The sequence below is a fragment of the Panthera onca genome, chromosome B3, assembly GCF_046562875.1.
Source record: "Panthera onca isolate mPanOnc1 chromosome B3, mPanOnc1 haplotype 2, whole genome shotgun sequence".
NCBI classification, from domain to species: Eukaryota; Metazoa; Chordata; class Mammalia; order Carnivora; family Felidae; genus Panthera; species Panthera onca.
The window spans coordinates 98,539,694-98,555,792 of record NC_138344.1 but is presented as its reverse complement, the minus strand read 5'-3'; the positions used below and the strand labels follow the sequence as shown (position 1 = coordinate 98,555,792).

The 16,099-nt window shown below is 42.7% G+C and overlaps 2 long non-coding RNA genes across 2 annotated transcripts in view; both read right to left on the bottom strand.

The window, feature by feature from the left end:
- The window catches only part of LOC144616655 (uncharacterized), a 560,479-nt gene that overhangs the window by 468,060 nt on the left and 76,320 nt on the right, over window positions 1–16,099 (bottom strand). The window lies entirely within an intron of this gene.
- LOC145715535 (uncharacterized) overlaps window positions 1–16,099 on the bottom strand; it is an 89,250-nt gene that overhangs the window by 220 nt on the left and 72,931 nt on the right. The window lies entirely within an intron of this gene.

The window sequence follows — 16,099 nt, the reverse complement described above, 5'->3', positions numbered from 1 at the left end:
GATCGAATTGAAAGAAAGGAGAAGAAAGAGTCCTCAAAGCAAGAGTTGGGTCAGCCAATATACGTCCTTCAAGGAGAGGAAAGCCCTCTTTTTTCAGCTTTAATTTCTCATAGAAGATCTGCCACTACATTACTCACAGGTAATTGCTACATTGCCCCTTCACAAACAGCAGACATACTTTTTGGGCGAGCCTCCAGATTTGTGATGCATGCCTGTACCTGTCCACAGGGATATCACTGTGCCTGGGAAAATTGGGAGGGCAACCGCCCGCCCAAAGGGAGGACCCAGTCTAGACTATTAATCAAGCTCTTGGGATAATATATGCCACAAACTAAGATCAGAGGCTGGTGTGAGCCCCTCTGTCCATAGGGCACCCACCTCACTCATGGGATCACCTGGTAAGGGCTCGAACTTCTCCCAAGTAGATCAGCAGCTACACTCTGTCAAGCTTTGACTTGTTTCCCCAACGAGGGAAGGAGTAGCAAGGATTACTATCACTGAAGGAATGTGGTTTTCTTACTCTGGGCAGTTAATGGAGGAGCCTCAAAGATGATAGATGTGCAATTACAATTCCTTTAAGTTTAATATCATGAAATGCAGTGTTTAAAAAGGCATTTCAATGGCAATCAAGTGTCATAGAAGCTTCGTGTTTGATTCATTCCTGGTTTTCCAGAAGGTGGAGGTAACACCATGGAGGGGACAGAGCAGAAGCACAGAAATTGGAAAGTCTTGGCTCCAGTGTTTATTATCCTGTCTATGGATAAATCACTTAACCTGGTTTCCAAAGAAGTCAAAAGAGAAGACGGGGCTGGAGATCTGCACAATAACAGAACACCACCTCTCCACTTCCACATCTATTTCACCTCGTCCTAGTATCAATGTTTTGGTTCTCCTTCAGGGAACCACCCCTTCCTCTCAGCTGGTTCGGATGAGGTTACACCACCCCCAGGCTTCTTCAGAAGTGGGCATGTGGCCACGTCAAGCCAATCGGAGTCACTGATAGATTCAGAGATGGGTCCGTACACAACGAGCGTCATCCCTGGAACGTGAGCAGGGAAGGGGACTGACTTCTCACCTGGCTGTGGCTGCTAACCTGGTAGAACAGAGCCTAGTGCTTCTGGTGGCCATTCTAGAGAAAGAGGGAGGGCCTGAAGATAAAGCCACTGCAGAGGAAAACAGAGCTTAGAGATGGCAAGGGACCGATTCCTGAAAATGTCATTTGAAGGCTTGGATTCAGCTATGAGTGACAGCAGCATTTTCCTTGGCTTTCTTAAAAATTTCCTTTAACTTCTTCAGCCCATTTTAGTTACGTTTCTGATGCCTGCCACTGAAACATTTTAGCTAATAGGAATGCCTTCCAACTGCCCCCTGCACCTAACTCTATTGCTTTTAAACATTCACATCTATAAAGATCTGGGTGGCATGGGGATGCAGGGGGACAAGAAATCAGTTTCCTTTTGACGCACTCTTACAATTTTTTTTTAAGGTTAAATCTGCAGAACACAGAGATGTAGAAGTAAGGCAAATTCTGGTGAAAGATTTTTAAATTCTTTACTCTTCTCTCAGAATACAGTTCTTTGTCTAAAAAACAAATGCAAATAATGCACAAAGGTGAAATGTAAAGTGAAGACCCTCACAGTTCTACCTTCCAGAGATAACCGGGGATAATGTCTTAGTGGCCTGCTATTCAAAACATGGCCCACAGAACAGCACCTTGGCCTAGAAGGGGTTAGATAAGCAGAACCCCAGGCCTCAAGCCAGTCTTGTACTTTATCAAGGCCATTAAGTAATCTGTATGCACATTAAAGTTTGAGAAGCACCAGCTGAAGGTATAGTCCTCCAGGGATTCTTTTTTTTTTTTTTTCCATAGGGTTGCCAATATTTTTTTGCACATATAATTCGTTGGCTTTTTGTTTCACTGATTTTGTAAAGAAGAGGCACACCTGAGGGGTGCCTGGGTGGCTCGATCAGTTGAGCGCCCGACTTCGGCTTAGGTCATGATCTTGCAGTTTGTGAGTGTGAGCCCTGCACCAGGCTCACTGCTGTCAGCCTGTCAGTGTACAGCCCGCTTCAGATCCCCTGTTCCCCTCTCTCTGTCCCACCCCCATTTGTGCTCTCCTCAAAATGAAAAATAAACACATACAGAAGAGGCATACATGAATACAATGACTCAGAAACAATACAGTCGAAATCCCTTATAAAACATAAGTGATTCATTTCCTGGGACCCTGTGCGAATTATAAAGTCATTACAGACCCATCCTTAGTGTCCTGAGGGACTCTGTACACAGTAGCAAACTCTTCCAGAAACGGACACGCAGAGCAGTGGTTCCACAACTTTCACGAGCATCAGAACCACCTAGAGGTCATGCTGCCAGCTGCACACCCAGAGTTTCTGATCCAGTAGGTCAGGGGTGAGGCCTAAGAATGCACATTCCTGACAGGTTCCTGGGTAATGCTGATCCTGCCAGTCCCCGGACAGTATTTCAACCAATACTGCAAAACTAAAAATGGTTTCATATTTCATACACACACAACACACACTGTTCTGAAACTTGCTTTCTTCACTTAATACTGTATCTGGGACATCCTTCCATGCCATCCACATAGCATTACAGCATTCTTTTTTTAAAGGCTGCAAGGCCAGAGATTTGGGGCTTATATGACAATATATGTTAAATGACAAAAAAGGGGATCACTGGCATCTTCAACATAAGGACAAGCATCTCCACCCCCAGATCACCATTTTCAGACTGTGTTTACATCTACAGATAAGCAAAGCTCTGGACTGACCAGGAAAGTGAAATTAGCATGGTGCCAGGGCCACTGAAGGTACAAGAAGACAATCTGGTTCCTTTGCACGCTATTCTAGTCATCATCATCTTCTTTTTTTTCCCATATATCCATAGTGCCAGATGCAGGAACAGGTAAACAGTGCGAACTTCATAAATGTTATGGAGTCGGTGAATGAAATGTCCTGAGCATCACGTGTGCAGAACAATTCCACATAGGCATCCTTGCTACCCAGCTGTACCATACTGCACACACAAATGCTTTGTGGCCAGGTACCCTCCTGAGTCCATTCAGATTCCCAGAGAGAAAGCAATCCAGCTTGAAGATACGCCTGGAACTTCAAGGAGGCAGTGCAGCAAAAATCAGACGCGGAATTTTGAGGCAGTTCCTGAGACGCACACTGATACACTTCTCAGCAACCCCTCTACTTGGCTACAGGTGCTTTCCAGATGTCTCCCATTGTTAAAACCCTCTGGGCTCCTCAGAGAAGTTAACCTGTGGAAGGCTTTTCCCTCAGGTAGGAAAAGATAGCCATATAAATAAAATATGAACATATACATATATATCTCAACATTCTTCAGCTGGGAAATGCCCATGCTTCTGTAGCGACATATGCAATCACCACTAAACGAAAAGACGGCATGACCTCAGTAGACCCTGGAGAATCACATGTTGAATATTCTAATGTGAAAATTAGAAATCTCAAAGAGCCACACACTACATATGAATAAGCCACGTAGCGGCCCTGATTTGGCCACTTACTAGTTCTAAACTCTGTTGGAAGACCTCATTTTACTCACTTGACAAGCATTTCGTAGACCCACCTACTATGTGCCTCGTATTGTGTTTGGTGTCTGGGATACAGATATCTGGAATATGGAGAAGAGAGGTACACACCATGAAGGAACCTAGTGTGAGAGACAAGAAAATCCTTGGAGTAAGCCAACTGTGCATACAGATGAGGAGGGTCAAATGTGCACAGAAGGGTATACGGAACCCCGCTTGAGAATCATCAGAGATGGCTTCCAAAAAAGTGAAGATGGAGCTGGAAGGGAGTCTGCAAGGTAACCAGATGGAAGTCAGGCAAGCCTGGCACAGCATGTTGTGTCACAGAGCACAGGTGAGCTTGGGAAAGTGCAGGGCATTTAGTGTGACTGGAGTGAAGTAGCCTGGGAGCAGGTAAGAGAGGGGATGAGTTGGAAGTCAGCTGAGAGATTAGATGCAGTCACCAGTCAGCAGGGATGGGAGATGACCTAAATTTGCATTTCTAAAGGCTCTGGGGGCAATGTGGAAATGGGACCTGGAGAACGGGATCAGAGCCAGGGGGTGCAGCTTTGAGGCTCATGCTTGTCCCAGGCAGCCCTGGAGGAGCCGGGGCTGGCTTTGGAAGACCAAGACAGGGGAGAGACCAAGAATGCACGGGCCTTGAAGGGGAAGGGAACAATGAGGGCAAGGGATGAGTTCAAGGGGACACCCAGGTTTATGGTTAGGGTAGAGAGCCAACAGGCAAAGAATTTTGTACAGAATTGCGTTGGGGGTGCGATTGGGATGGAGGATGATAAGGTGGCATTGCTCCTCAAACACGTGTATACTGGATCTAAGGATATCCTTGCTGAGAAAGCATACACCCCATTAGGGCACAATTTAAAGGTGCCTTGTGGTGGGGTGAATAGTGTCTTCCCAAAATTCATGTCCACGCAGGACCTCAGAATGTGACCTTATTTGGAAATAGGGTCTTACAGATACAGTTAAGATGAGGTCATACTGGATTAAACCCTAAATCCAAGGACTGGTGTCCATATAAGAAAGAAGAGAGGCCACACAGAGACACAGAGAAGAAACCCACGTGAAAACACTTGCACAGACTGGAGTCATGTGGCTACCAGCAAAGAAATGCCAAAATTCCTAGGAGCCACCAAAAGCTAGGAAGGGGCAAGGAAAGATTCTTTCCTAGAGCCTTCAGAAAGACCATGGTCTTGCCAACACCTTGATTTCAGACTTCTAAGCCTCTAGAGCTGTCAGAGACTTGATTTCTGTTGTTTTAAGCCACTCAAGTTTGTGGTATTTGGTTAGGGCAGCCCTAGACAACTAATAAAGCTCCCCAAACTCCTTTGGCTCAAATTTTCCTGAAATTGCACCATTACTCAGTTTTCTAGGTGGCAGTTGGGGGGGAGGTTGATCTGTTTAACTGGGAAGGATGCTATATCAAGCCAGGTTCACACACATTTTATGATTCAAGGCCCTGTGGGATTGGAACATGGGTTAAGGTGGGTCTGAAGAAGGGTGGGGGGGGGGGGGATGTTCTTGGGATAATATAGGCCAAGATAGGATCTCACAGCAGGGTAATTCTAAAGAGGAGGGGCATCAGATGCCACTGACATTCAACAGGATTCTAGGAAATAGGCAAATGGTTATTATTACTTCCATCTTACAGATGAAGAAACTTAAGTTGACAGCCTTTAAGTGATTGTGTGAAGGTTACACAGTTAATAAATCCTGGAGGCAGATATAAAAAACAGATTTTCTTAGTCCTATTCTCAGGATTTTCCATGGGACCATGTAGCCTCTATCATGCTGTCTCTAGGGAACCACCTTAGACTAAAATAAGAAAGAAAAAATATCATTATCAGTTATTGTCACAAAGGGGTTCTTCTACACAAATAAATTTCCTATACAACTAAAAGTATTCCTGTAAATGCCAGTTTCTTTATTTTTACCATTTTACATGGAAGTCTTCCCTGCCTTGTAAAACAAATCATACTAAAAGGACTTAATCGCCTCCCACTGGTATGACCATTAATCACTGCTAATAACCTTTGTTAAAGTGCCTCAGTTTTTCAAAAGAAATGGGCAGAAATCTGTAGGCACAGATTGAGGCAGTGTATTTGCTGGCCCACACAGATCTGGTCACCACACTATCCATCAAGAGGAGAATCATGCAGGTAAGGGATCAAAGCTTTCATTGACCAAGTGCTAAATATATGCCAGGAAATATGTGAAGTGCTTTCTTACGTGTTCTCATGCAACCTTCCAACCTCCCTGTGATATGACTATTTTTAATGCCCATGTTATACAGAGAAGGAATCTGTGGCTTGGGGAACTTCTAGCACTCACCCAAGAAACATGAGTACACTAGGTTGGTGATAAGCTCCTATATGAAATAGATACCTGTTGATTGAGAATCAAGTTAATAAACATCCACATTTAAATCCAAGAGTCAAGCCAGAATTTTTCTTTGAGAACTCAAGGAAAAGGGTTGTGTCCTTAACTGGCATGAAATGCTGCCAAGTTTCTCAGCTCAAACTTCTGAAGGATGAGGTATAACCTTCATGCCTGTATTAGCTAATCTAAATCCTGTGTCAAGTCAACTTAAGTGGGCTCACCTGAGTTGAGATCAGGAGTGAGATGCTTAACCAAGTGAGCCACCCAGGCGCCCCCACTCTGCAAATGAACTTTCCATGTGAGTGAGCTGCGATGCAAAGGGAAGGGCCTGGAGGCATCTTTCACCTTCTTGGAGCTAGTGGTTGGCCTCCTAAGACTCATGATCTCAGGCTTCTCAAAAGCCTACCATTCACTGATGCTCACAAGCTTGGTTCTGCTGGGTTCTTCTGAGGACCTCCCAGGGCATAATCTAATCCTCAATTCTTTTCTCTTTGAGGACAGAAGCATCATGATACAAACACAGGTCCAAGAAGCTTCTCATACAAGAAGGTGAGCTCCTCATTGCTCAGAGGAGAACTACATCTGACTAATGTCAACCAAAAACTTACTTCATTGGCTGCATTTTTAAGTTTCCAAATTGCTTTGCCAAATGATGAACATTGCATTTGGGTTAAAAGGGGGAAGACTATGTGGATATGAGAAACTGGCACCCATCATCCACTCTACTTTTTTTCTACTGCAGAGGTTGGAAAGCTAACAATTACTTTCTCCAGGCTCCTTGCAGCCAGAATTTGGTTTGCAAATCAATCCTCCAATTAGATGCAAGTGTAGCAGATTTGGAAAACGAATGTGAGAGAGGGACTTTTCCCTCTGCTGCCTCTACTGTTGCTTTTGGAAACGGGTTTGTGTGGGCGGCAGCTTTTCTGCAGCAGTGTTCCAGGGTCTAGTCTCCAGATGTGTAACAGATGAGGGGCTGTTCTGGTGGTGGCAGTGGAGTTTTCCTGAATGTTTCATTGCAGCTAAGGGGATGTGTTCTTGAAGTCAACAGTTCAGTCAACGAACTTCTGATTCATACCCTGTTCCTGACAGCAGCAGAAGGAGGCAGAGGGGCTCCTCCTGACAGGTCAGATTAGTAATTCCTTCCGGGAATCATCCTGCATTTCCAGCCTAGCAACCCCTCTTCCAGTCTCTCTAACAATGTTGAGACTTTCACAAAAGGGTCTTGCCTGTGGAGAGTTTCTAGTTGTTCTTCCCATGAGGGGAACTGAAATCAGGAACCACACAGTTCACCATCTTGCTGATATCATTCTTCGCACATTTATCAGATAACTCAGGCACCGTGACTCCTCATACTTTATTCACAATCCTTAGGAGGTCAGGTTTCACTCTCTGACAATGTTGAATGTGTTCAATTCCTTGTATTACATTTTATTCTGCTGAAGAAAGCTAAATGGATTATGTTTCCCATGACTGAAACCTGCATGGGTTCTAATTCAAACACAAGTCCTGAGTTTTTCTCGATAGTTCCAAACAGTGTTCAGCTCCTCAATAAAGCAGAGCTAATGTTATTGTTTTTATTTACCTCTTACCCTAGGCCATCATTTTGGGATTTGGTGTTAAAAATAAAGGAAGAATTTTTAATGGAAATGTTCACTATTCCCATATTTTAACAAAGATTTATTGAATGTCTTCTATGTTTGAGGGACTGTGCTAAGGTACCCAAATGTTAAGACAACATGGCATAATGGAAATAGCACAAGCTCTAAGTTGTTGACTTTTGGCTTTGCCCTTTGTGTACTGTCTGTCCCCCTCAGTTAGAATGTTAAGTGCCTTGTGAGCAGACAGCCCCACTGTCTTCCTCAGTACTACATCTCCTGTGTTCAGAACAGTGTCTAATGAATTAAAAAACATGCAATCAATATTTACTGGACGAATCAATTAATCTTGCAGTAAAAATCCCCGAAGATAATGGTTTAAAGAAAACACATTTATAAAACCAAACTGTTATTGATAATAATAGTAGTATTCCAGTGTGTGACTAAACATATTTAGCTTTCAAAAATTTTTTTAAACCACAACAGGAGGAAACATCACTAGATTCATTAAAAACCAACCAGACAGGCACAGTTCCTCCCTCAGTTGGATTTCCCTGTTCACCAGGTATAGTTGTACTATGCCTATTTCTGTGTTCCAGACAGATTCTCCCGTTTCAAAAGAATGTGGCATTCCTGAAGTTTACTGTTCCCAGTGATTCACAGTGAGCAGAGACGGAGTAAAACACAATTCTGACTCCCTGGTAAAAACAGGGCATAGAAATACCTACAGAGCCTTTCTTTCAGCCTGCTCTGCTGCCCTTCAAGTTTGTTCTAGAAACATGAAATGAGGATCCTCTCCACTGGCCCTGGAGAGAGTACTGGCCTGCAGCCAAAGGTGGGTGTGGGCTTCTGCAGTCTCCATGACACCATGTGCCAGGGCTGGCTCCAGAAAAAGGGGCTGCATCCTGCCCATGTGCCATGACATAGCCCCAGTCAACATTTCAGGTGGTCAGCAAATAGCTCTAGGGAACATCTGGATTTGAGCCCAAAGTAGGTAAAGCCAGATAATTCTATTGGAGGCAGCATCTCTTTTATGTCATGAAAAGCACTAATCAAGTTCAGATTGTCATCTTTTGCTAGACATGTTTTTCTTTTCTATACTAAAATGATCCCCATTCTCCAATCCCTGAAACATCCAACTCCTTTGAAAAATGGTATGAGCTGTGGTTCCCAGCATCATACTGCTTGCTCTCAGGTACACCCAAGGGAAAATGCAGTTATAAAATATGATCTGGACAAACAAAATAAAACCTAATACAAATTAGGGCCAGTTCCCGGAACAACAAAAGGGCCAGTTCTGCATATGCTCTAATCTCTGTTACTGATTTACTGGCTGAATGGTCCACTCCAGAAAGCACTTGGAGGAGCCCCCATGCCAGAAAACACTCTAATTCTTTCCAGTTTTCAGTCAAGTGACTGGGAGTTCTCCTTTGACCCTACATGTTTATTGTAATCTCGCCACTTTTCAGGACCTAAGATATAGCTTGTCTACAGTGGAGAGCTACAATAAAAGCCAACTTGTTTGACCAGGGAAAACGTGATCTAAGGGAGCTCAACCTGAAATTCAAGTGATATTAACTTATGAAGTGTTTGTGTCTTTTATAGCTTATACTTTTACAAATAGTAGGTACCTAGTATTTTCATTCTTGCCTTTCAAGTGCTGTGTGTATAAGAATGCAATCCGCATAGCATTGTTTTAATTAAGTGCTCATTGTATGAATGATGAATCAAGGTAACACTCTGAAACTTAAGACATTGGCCCTAGTAGGTGACCCCAGGGCCCCCCGATATTTGCTCTTTACTTGTACAGCAACATGCACGTGGTTTCACAAGATCATCTTCGACAATCACACTTTCAACATACTGGTTGGAGATTGTCTCCTGACCACTACTGGGTTGAAGTGAACTGTCACCTTCACCAGTATACCACAACCCACCACTACCACATCTCCTCCCAGATAACATCTCACACTCACCAGGCACTGTTCTAAGCACTTAGCATGTATTATCTCTCATATGCCTCACAATATCACTGTGAGGTAGATACTATTATTATTCCATTTTTTAAAACATTTTTTATTTATTTTTGAGACAGAGAGAGACAGAGCATGAAAGGTGGAGGGTCAGAGAGAGAGGGAGACACAGAATCCGAAGCAGGCTCCAGGTTCCGAGCTGTCAGCCCAGAGCCCGACGCAGGGCTGGAACTCATGGACCGCGAGATCATGACCTGAGCTGAAGTCGGCCGCTCAACCGACTGAGCCACCCAGGTGCCCCTATTATTCCATTTTAATCATGAAAGCGCTAAAGCACAGAGAGGTTGAGTAACTCACTCAGGGGCGTTAGTGTCAGGATCTGCACCTAGGTCCTGGTAGGACACCAGACATCCCAACTGATATATGTGAACACAATGCTTTCTTACCCTCAGGCACCACATGCACTAATGGAGGATACACATATGCAAAATAGATTATTACAGTTCTGGGTTTTTAAACCAACAGTTGCTTCCTAGGTCTTAATTTTCTATACAGCAGGAATACAGATACATAATAGATAGAAGCAAAAAGAACATCGAAGAGGACAGACACCCTTCTCCTCATATTCTTTCCCAATTTATTATTGGTCTTTGTTCTCTGCCTGGCCATAAACTTAGGGTTCTCATAAGTTGCATTTTCAGTGACATTTTCAATTATTCTGCCTCAATCGTTCTATAAACACACATGTATGCGTCAACCTTGCATCCTGATGCTGGGCTCAGAAATTGTGGCACCAGATCTCAAAACATAGTCTTGTCTTCCGTTGCTCTGCTGTTTTCCCCCAGCTTGTCACTACTTCTTCCATAGTTCCTTGGCTGTATCTGACTCCCCATTCTGCTATCCCAGCCCTGATTACTGCTCAACTGGGCTGTTATAACAGCCTTCTCTCACCTCCCTGACTTCAGCAATCCACTCTTTCCAACCGTCTTGACCCCCACTTTCACTCAAGTTTAAACAATTCATTGCTGATCATCTCACAACCAAACTCCTTTGCCTGACTTGTAAAGCCTCCATAATCTTTCCCCACCCTATCTAGTCAATTTTCTTTCCAACAAATCCCAAAAGACCAACACACACCCACTGAACCAGTCAGGCTGTTATCTTAACTAGAGAGGCAGCAACCCACATGCCCCCACAGCTACCATTTTCCCACCTCAGGTGACATCTGCATTGCTCAGGTCACCATCTCACTAGATTTTACCCATCATTCAAAGGCCCAGCTCAAATCACAATTATTTAAGTAAATTTTCTTCGCTGTTTCAGCACACACTGATCACTTCTTTCTCTGACCTTCTATCACATTTAAAAATTAGTAATAATATAAATAACAGTCAGGATGGGCTAACTTCTACTGAGTACTTCATGTGTACCAGGCCCTCCTGGGAGAAGTAGTTTTATTATTCCTCTTTTACAGAGGAATAAACAAACACAGATATGGGAAGACAATATAACTCATCTTTATACTTGACTGTTGGCTAATCATTTCATTTGTGTTATCATGGTCTCCCCAACAAGCTTTCCATTCCTTTGAGAGCAGAGACTGAGATTCATATTTATTCTGTGTCTTCTGCACAACTAGTGGAGTCTGTGTGCACTGTAAGTTATCACAACTTTTGGTTGGCCCTTGTAGACATTGATATTACACATCTTTCAAAATCCCTACCCTGCAAGACTTGCACCATGTTTGTACAGTGCACAAATACATGCTAAACAAACCCTTTTGAGCACAATGATGAATGGTTTGGGACAATTCATAGTCTACAAATGTCTCTAGGTGATTCTCTGTTAACCTTACTACATCCATCCTCTACGTACTTGAAACATTTACAGTTGAGAAGCCATAGGGAAGCTGTCAGCAATCAGTGACAAAATTAATCAGAAATTTTGGAGGAACAAGGGGGGAAGAGGGCAACCTAGGAGGATGCTGGACTCACCTCATCCTGCTGATCACTTAGATTCCACCCACATCTGCCTAAATATCCCAGAAAACTGCCAGAAGACTAGCAGAAGGGACTCTCCAGAACCAAGCGTAGACAAGAGGCCCACAGAAAAGGGTAGGAAGGGCAGAGACGTGGTGCATGCTACATGGACTGGTAGGAGGGAGTCAGGGCAGTGGAGGGGGAGCCCATGCGGCGAGGCAGAGCTCCCGAAGTCTGGCTTGCAAAAGCAGAGGGGCCAGAGTGAGTGACAGCCAGAGGGACTTAACATCTGGAATGTTAATAGTCAACAGCTCTGCTCTTGGAGAGTGAGGAGGGTGAGGGGGCGCCGGGAGAGAGAGTTGTTGAGCTCTAGAAGACAGAGCTCAGCTCAGCGTGGAACAAAGGCGCTGGAAAGCAACATCTCCCTCTCCCATCCCCCAGCCAAAATTCCAAAGGGAACCAGTTCCCATCACTGAACTTGCTTGCCTTGCACAAACTCTCAACCCTGTGCTTCTGTGGATCCATCCCTCCAATGGGGCTGCCTCCCTTGCGGTGCTGCAGGGCCCCTCCCACAGGGGACCACCACAGGCAAAGTGAGCTAAGTCTGCCCCTCCTGCCCCGTGCACCTTGCGGATCCACCCTGGCTAATATGCCAGATCCCATCAAAGCAACACCACAAGCCTGGCAGTGTGCAAGTAGCCCAGACAGGGGCTACACCACTCCACAGTGAGTCCTGCCCCTGGGAGAGGGGAAGATAAGGTATCCACCAGTCTGACTGTGGCCCCAGCGGTGGGCTGGGGACAGACATGGGGTCTGACTGTAGCCCCACCCACCAACACAAGTTCCTCCCCACAGCACAGGGGAAGTGCCCTGCAGTTTGGCGCCACCCCAGGGACTACCCAAGATGATGAAATGGAAGAACTCCCCTCAAAAGAAACTCCAGGAAGTAGCGACAGCTACAAATTGATCAAAACCAATTTAAGCAATATAATGGAACAAGAATTTAGAATAATAGTCATAAAATTAATCGCTGGGCTTCAAAAAGTATAGAGGACAGCAGAGAATCTATTGCTACAGAGATCAAAGGACTAAGAAATAGTCATGAGGAGCTAAAAAAATGCTATAAATGAGGTGCAAAATAAAATGGAGACGATCACAGATCGGATTGAAGAGGCAGAGGAGAGAAGAGGTAAATTAGAAGATAAAATTATGGAAAAAGAGGAAGCTAAGAAAATTAGAGATAAAAAATTCCAGAAGTATGAGGGGAGAATTAGAGAACTAAGGGATGCAATCAAGCAGAACAATATCCATATCATAAGAATTCCAGAAGAGGAAGAGAGAGAAAGGGGCTGAAGGTATACTTGAACAAATCATAGCTGAGAACTTCCCTGATCTGGGGAAGGAAAAAAGGCATTGAAATCCAAGAAGCACAGAGAACTCCCTTCAGACTTAACTTGAATCGATCTTCTGCACAACATATCATAGTGAAACTGGCAAAATACAAGGATAAAGAGAAAATTCTGAAAGCAGCTAAGGATAAACAGGCTCTAACTTATAAAGGGAGACCTATAAGACTAGTGGCAGACCTATCTACTGAAACTTGGCAGGCCAGAAAGGAATGGCAGGATATCTTCAATGTGATGAACAGAAAAAATATGCAGCCAAGAATCCTTTATCCAGCAAGTCTGTCATTCAGAATAGAAGGAGAGATAAAGGTCTTCCCAAACAAACAAAAACTGAAGGAATTCATAACTAGCCCTACAAGAGATCCTAAGGGGGTTCTGTGAGTGAAATGTTGCAAGGACCACAAAGTACCAGAGACATCACTATAAGCATGAAACATACAGACATCACAATGACTCTAAACCCATATCTTTCAATAATAACACTGAATGTAAATGGACTAAATGCTCCCACCAAAAGACATAGGGTCTCAGAATGGATAAAAAAACAAGACTATTTGCTGTCTACAAGACACTCATTTTAGACCTGAGGTCACCTTCAGATTGAAAGTGAGGGGATGGAGAACTATCTATCAAAAGAAAGCTGGAGTAGACAAACTAGACTTCAAATTAAAGGCTGTAACAAGAGATGAAGAAGGGCATTATATAATAATGAGATGGTCTATCCATCAGGAAGAGCTAACAATTATAAATGTCTACGTGCCAAATACGGGAACCCTCAAATATATAAAACAATTAATCACAAACATAAGCAATCTTATTGATAAGAATGTGGTAACTTCAGGGGACTTTAATACTCCACTTACAACAATGGATAGATCATCTAGACATAGTATCAATAAAGAAACAAGGGCTCTGAATGATACATTGGATCAGATGGACTTGACAGATATATTTAGAACTCTGCATCCCAAAGCAACAGAATATACTTTCTTCTCAAGTGCACATGGAACCTTCTCCAAGATAGATCACATACTGGGTCACAAAACAGCCCTTCATAAGTATAAAAGAACTGAGATTATACCATGCACACTTTCAGACCACAATGCTATGAAACTTGAAATCAACCACAGGAAAAAGTCTAGAAAACCTCCAAAAGCATGGAGGTTAAAGAACACCCTACTAAAGAATGAATGGGTCAACCAGGCAATTAGAGAAGAAATTAAACAAAATATGGAAACAAATGAAAATGAAAATACAACAATCCAAACGCTTTGAGTGCAGTGAAGGCAGTCCTGAGAGGAAAATACATTGCAGTCCAGACCTATCTCAAGAAACAAGAAAAATCCCAAATACAAAATCTAACAGCACACCTAAAGGAAATAGAAGCAGAGCAGCAAAGACACCCCAAACCCAGCAGAAGAAGAGAAATAATAAAGATCAGAGCAGAAATAAACAATATAGTATCTAAAAAAACTGTAGAGCAGATCAATGAAACCAAGAGTTGGTTTTTTGAAAAAATAAACAAAATTGATAAACCTTTAGCCAGGCTTCTCAAAAAGAAAAGGAAGCTAACCCAAATGGATAAAATCAGGAATGAAAATGGAATTATTACAACCAATCCCTCAGAAATACAAGCAATTATCAGGGAATACTATGAAAAATTATACGCCAACAAACTGGACAACCTGGAAGAAATGAACAAATTCCTAAGCACCCACACACTTCCAAAACTGAAACAGGAAGAAACAGATAATTTGAACAGACCCATAACCAGCAAAGAAGTGGAATCAGTTATCAAAAATCTCCCAACAAATAAGAATCCAGGACCAGATGCCTTCCTTAGGGAATTCTACCAGACATTAAAAGCAGAGATAATACCTATCCTTCTCAAGCTGTTCCAAAAAATAGAAAGGGAAGGAAAACTTTTAGACTCATTCTATGAAGCCGGCATTACTTTGATTCCTAAACCAGACAGAGACCCAGTAAAAAAAGAGAACTACAGGCCAATATCCCTGATGAATATGGATGCAAAAATTCTCAATAAGATACTAGCAAATCGAATTCAACAGCATATAAAAAGAATTATTCACCATGATCAAGGGGATTCATTCCTGGGCTGCAGGGCTGGTTCAACATTAGCAAATCAATCAATGTGATACATCACATTAATAGAAGAAAAGATAAGAACCATATGATCTTGTCAATCGATGCAGAAAAAAGCATTTGACAAAATTCACCATCCTTTCTTAATAAAAACCTTCAAGAAAGTTGGGATAGAAGGAACATACTTAAGCATCACTAAAGCCATTTATGAAAAGCCCGCAGCTGATATCATCGTCAATAGGGAAAAACTGAGAGCTTTCCCCCTGAGATCAGGAACATGACAGGGATGTCCACTCTCACCACTATTGTTTAACATAGGTTGGAAGTGCTAGCATCAGCAATCAGACAACAAAAGGAAATCAAAGGCATCACAATCGGCAAAGATGAAGTCAAGCTTTCACTTTTTGCAGATGACATGATACTATCCATGGAAAACCCTATAGACTCCATCAAAAGTCTCCTAGAACTGATACATAAATTCAGCAAAGTCGTAGGATACAAAAATAATGTACAGAAATCAGTTGCATTCTTATACACTAATAATGAAGCAACAGAAAGACAAATAAAGAAACTGATCCCATTCACAATTGTACCAAGAATCATAAAATACTGAGGAATAAACCTACCCAAAGACGTAAAAGATCTGTATGTTGAAAACTATAGAAAGCTTATGAAGGAAATTGAAGAAGATATAAAGAAATGGAAAAACATTCCGTGCTCATGGATTGATGAATAAATATTGTTAAAATATCAATACTACCCAAAGCAATCTACACATTCAATGAAATCCCAATCAAAATTGCACCAGCATTCTTCTCAAAGCTAGAACAAGCAATCCTAAAATTCATATGGAACCACAAAAGGCCCCGAATAGCCAAAGTAATTTTGAAGAAGAAGACCAAAGCAGGAGGCATCACAATCGCAGACTTTAGCCTCTACTACAAAGCTGTAATCATCAAGACAGCATGGTATTGGCACAAAAACAGACACATAGACCAATGGAATAGAATAGAGACTCCAGAATTGGAGTATGGCCAACTAATCTTTGACAAAGCAGGAAAGAATATCCAGTGGAAAAAAAAAGTCTCT